The following is a 4,612-nucleotide window of genomic DNA, read 5'->3' on the forward strand; positions in this document are numbered from 1 at the left end:
TTTGCAAACTGTCCTAACATCTGAACAAAAGTAAAAAAAAAAAATGCATAATAAAAAATTAAAAAAATTACTGAAATTTTCAGTAATAGCACAGGGGATGCACTCATCACATTATATTACACATTAGGGGTGTGAATCGCCAAGAATTTGGCGATTCGATTCGCGATACCAGTGTGACGATTCGATATATCCCGATATATCGCGATACCGTCTAGGTGACGATACATCGCGATATATGCCGATTCTGTCTAAAAAAACAATGTCTTTTACACTTTTATTAAAACTTTATTTTTATTTAATTTTTTTTATACACTATTAGTCTTTTAGGAATCATTAGATTCCTCAGACAGATGAATAGAGTTCTATTGAACTCCATTTATCTGCGATCCATTGATAGAGCCTGGTCCAGCCAGGATCTATCAATGACAGAGCGGGACAGCAGGGAACAGAGGTAAGCCCTCCGGCTACCTCCATAGTGGATCGCCCCCCTGCGATCGCGCTGCGGGGGGGCGATCCACCCTACTAGCCCACCAGGGAGCAGTCACATGTCCCTTTAGACGCCGCTGTCAGCTTTGACAGCGGCGATCTAAAGGGTTAATAGCCAGCCGCGGCTGGCTATTAGCGGTGGCCCCCGGCTACTGAGAACAGCCGGGGGCTGCAGAGTATGGAGCGGGCAGGAGTCAGGAGCCCGCTCCATACAGACTGCAGAGCGCCACATGCTGGATATTAGCGGCGGTGATGCATCAGCGGCCCCCGGATACTTAAATCAGCCGGGGGCCGCAGAGTATGGAGCGGGCACGAGTCGGAGCCTGCTCCGTACACCCAGAGCGACACCGCATCAGATCTGGCTGACAAAATGTGGAACTTGTATCTCCTGATGCCCAGGACATGCTGTTCCGGGGATCAGGAGATACAAATTCCACATCACTAAAAGAATCGATTCAAAAATATTTTGAATCGATTCAGTATCGGCAAGTGAAAAATCGCGATAATCGCGGGAATCGATTTTTTCTTACATCCCTATTACACATGCACAGTAAATTGCACATAATTCCACATCATTTGTGTAGCAACTTACCTAAAAATAAAGGCAAAACTGCCTTTTACAGATATTGGTCACCCTGTGAGAGACAGGCTATTATTTCAGCAATTTACAGGATATGTCATAAAAAGCTCAACAAACAGCTGTGATTGATACCATACAGGGGCATCTGTCACATATAGGTGTCCGTGTTAAAAAAAATGTATACTGTACAGTGTACTGTTTATATTGAATTCTGGTGGATGGACTAGTGTAGTGTACTATGCTATTCCATTCTCTTTTCTGACACACATTGGCTGGACAAAGGCCAAAAAGAACACTCTCTTGGCTTCCATCTGACTAACGGACCCCTATAGAGATGACTACCATGTAAATAAATAATTGTTCCATGATCTTTGAACAAGCGGATGGGAATAAAAACACTTATGTCATAATGCTACTAATATATATAAGTAAAACATTTTCCATGTCTTTGGACCAATTGCTTTAGAATGATAAATTTATTTTGCACGAGGGGAGGGAAGGGTTACTTTCACACATAATTTATACTGCGATTTTTCTGCTACATTTGTGTTTCTACAGTGGCTGTTTATGAATATTCATTAGGATTCTCAGCACTGCTATGTCCCTCTAGGGCTATCCTCCATTATGAGCCTTTACAATAATATAACCCTTGACATACATAGAATACCCCAGTTCATAAATTATTTGCCTAACTGATTTTGCCTATAATTGTTATTTTGCCAGCTTCTTACTCCTTTAGTAAAAGTTTCTCTAAATGAGTCCTTTGTGTCTTTTTGCAGACTCAGCATCCTTGTTATGAACAGGAGGCATACATGAACCAAAATTAAGATCAGCACTCTCAAGCATTAAATGACAACGTCAATTGTCCAAAAGAGGTTATTGTTACTGAAACCCCTATTTATGTTGCCAAACATGAGAAGAAAGAAGTACATTTTCTTAAAATATCAAACATTCATCTATAGGCATCACACATATAGCCAGGTGCATTTTGACAGGCAATATGGTGTAAATATAAAAAAAACTTTTAGCTGTATAGTTCCCGGAGAGGTGCTATATATCAGACCATATAATTTGGATTTGATAATATACCTGAGCCCTAAGGGTAGTATCATGTGCTGCATGTTTAAAAAAAAAAAAAAAATGTACTATTTTACAATCCACAGTTGTGGATTTTGTTGCAGATCTGCAGCCAAATATTCTACAACTGCAGATTTTAACTTTCCTATTAAAGTCAATATTGAAAATCCACAAAAAATCTGCAGCGGGTTCATTTACTGTGGATTTAAAATATGCTTGTTCATTTCTGCTGCAGAATTTATTGTAGTATGTGAAAGAGATTTTTTTAAATCTCCTTCATTTTGCTGCCACTGTATTTGTTGCAGCTCAGCACTGCCAGTTTGACTCTTCAGCTGCTAAAAAGGCACTTTTATAACCACAGACAGTGATCAGAAAAACTAAAAGTATATTCAATTTTTGTCCTCCTAGTATCTATCTGCTGGGATCTGTACCTGGTATGGAAATGTCACATTCCCTTTAATACTTTAACAGGTTTACTAACTGTAGCTATGGCTTTATTTTGTATTTTTTGCATACTCCAAGTAGTTGTTGTTGAGGTCAGATACATTTTTAGTATTTTCCTAGTTGCAAATCAAACATGGCAGTTCGGGAATGTGTCAGTGTTCTATATTTAATCATACACAACTTTTCTTTGCCAATTGTATAAATGTGTTAAATGATAGCGTTGTACAATGTGTTTTGTAAATAAACAGTTACTAGGACATTTATTAGCATGAATACCACAGGAGGTACTGTACTGTACTGTAGTTTCAACAATCTTTGCACAGATCAATAGTACAAGCAAATATAGAACTTACAGTGGGGCAAAAATGTTTTAGTCAGCCACCATTTATGCAAGTTCTCCCATTTCAAGAGATGAGAAAGGTCTGTAATTTTCATCATAGGTATACCTCAACTGTGAGACACAGAATGAGAAAAAAAATCCATAAAATCACATTGTCTGATTTTTAAAGAATTTATTAGCAAATTATGGTGGAAAACAAGCATTTGGTCAATAACAAAAGTTAATCTCAATACTTTGTTATATACCCTTTTGTTGGCAATAACAGAGGTCAAACGTTTTCTGTAAGTCTTCACAAGGTTTTCACACACTGTTGCTGGTATTATTTATATTTTGGGGCTGTCGCTGGGCAACACAGACTTTCAACTCTCTCCCAAGGTTTTCTATGGGGTTGAGATCTGGAGACGGGCTAGGCCGCTCCAGGACCTTGAAATGCTTCTTACGAAGCCACTCCTTCATTGCCTGGGAGGTGTGTTTGGGATCATTGTCATGCTGAAAGACCCAGCCACATTTCATCTTCAATGCCCTTGCTGATGGAAGGAGGTTTTCACTCCAAAACTCACAATACATGGCGCCATTCATTCTTCCCTTTACCCGGAACAGTGGTCCTGGTCCTTTACCAGAAAAACAGCCCCAAAGCATGATGTTTCCACCCCCATGCTTCACAGTAGGTATGGTGTTCTTTGGATGCAACTCAGCATTCTTTCTCTTCCAAACACAACGAGTTGAGTTTTTACCAAAAAGTACTTTGGATTCATCTGACCATATGACATACTCCCAATACTCTTCTGGATCATCCAAATGCTCTCTAGCAAACTTCAGATGGGCCCGGACATGTACTGGCTAAAGCAGGGGGACACATCTGGCACTGCATAATTTGAGCCCCTGGCGGCATAGTGTGTTACTGATGGTAGCCTTTGTTACTTTGGTCCCAGCTCTCTGCAGGTCATTCACTAGGTATCGCCCCCCCCCCCCCGTGTGGTTCTGGGATTTTTGCTCACCATTCTTGTGATGATTTTGACACCACGGGGTTGCACGGGGTTGAGATCTTGCATGGAGCCCCAGATAGAGGGAGATTATCAGTGGTCTTGTATTACTTCCATTATCTAATAAATGCTCCAACAGTTACTTTCTTCACACCAAGCTGCTTGCCTATTGCAGATTCAGTCTTCCCAGCCTGGTGCAGGTCTACAATTTTGTTTCTGGTGTCTTTCGACAGCTATTTGGTCTTGGCCACAGTAGAGTTTGGAGTGTGACTGTTTGAGGTTGTGGACAGGTGTCTTTTATACTGATAACAAGTTCAAACAGGTGCCATTAATACAGGTAACGAGTGGAGGACCGAGGAGACTCTTAAAGAAGTTATAGGTCTGTGAGAGCCAGAAATCTTGCTTGTTTGTAGGTGACAACTACTTATTGTCCACCATAATTTGCAAATAAACTATTTAAAAATCAGACCATGTGATTTTATGGATTTTATTCCTCATTATGTCTGTCATATTTGACTTATACCTATGATAAAAATTACAGGCCTCTCTCATCTTTTTAAGTGGGAGAACTTGCACAATTGGTGGCTGACTAAATACTTTTTTTGCCCCACTGTAGTAATACATCTTTCTCCTCAAACTGAGATCATAAACTGTAAATACAAGTCTATGGAGGGTGACGAGAAGGGAGACTACACAGGAGCT

This window comes from Hyla sarda, chromosome 2, assembly GCF_029499605.1.
Source record: "Hyla sarda isolate aHylSar1 chromosome 2, aHylSar1.hap1, whole genome shotgun sequence".
Lineage (NCBI taxonomy): Eukaryota > Metazoa > Chordata > Amphibia > Anura > Hylidae > Hyla > Hyla sarda.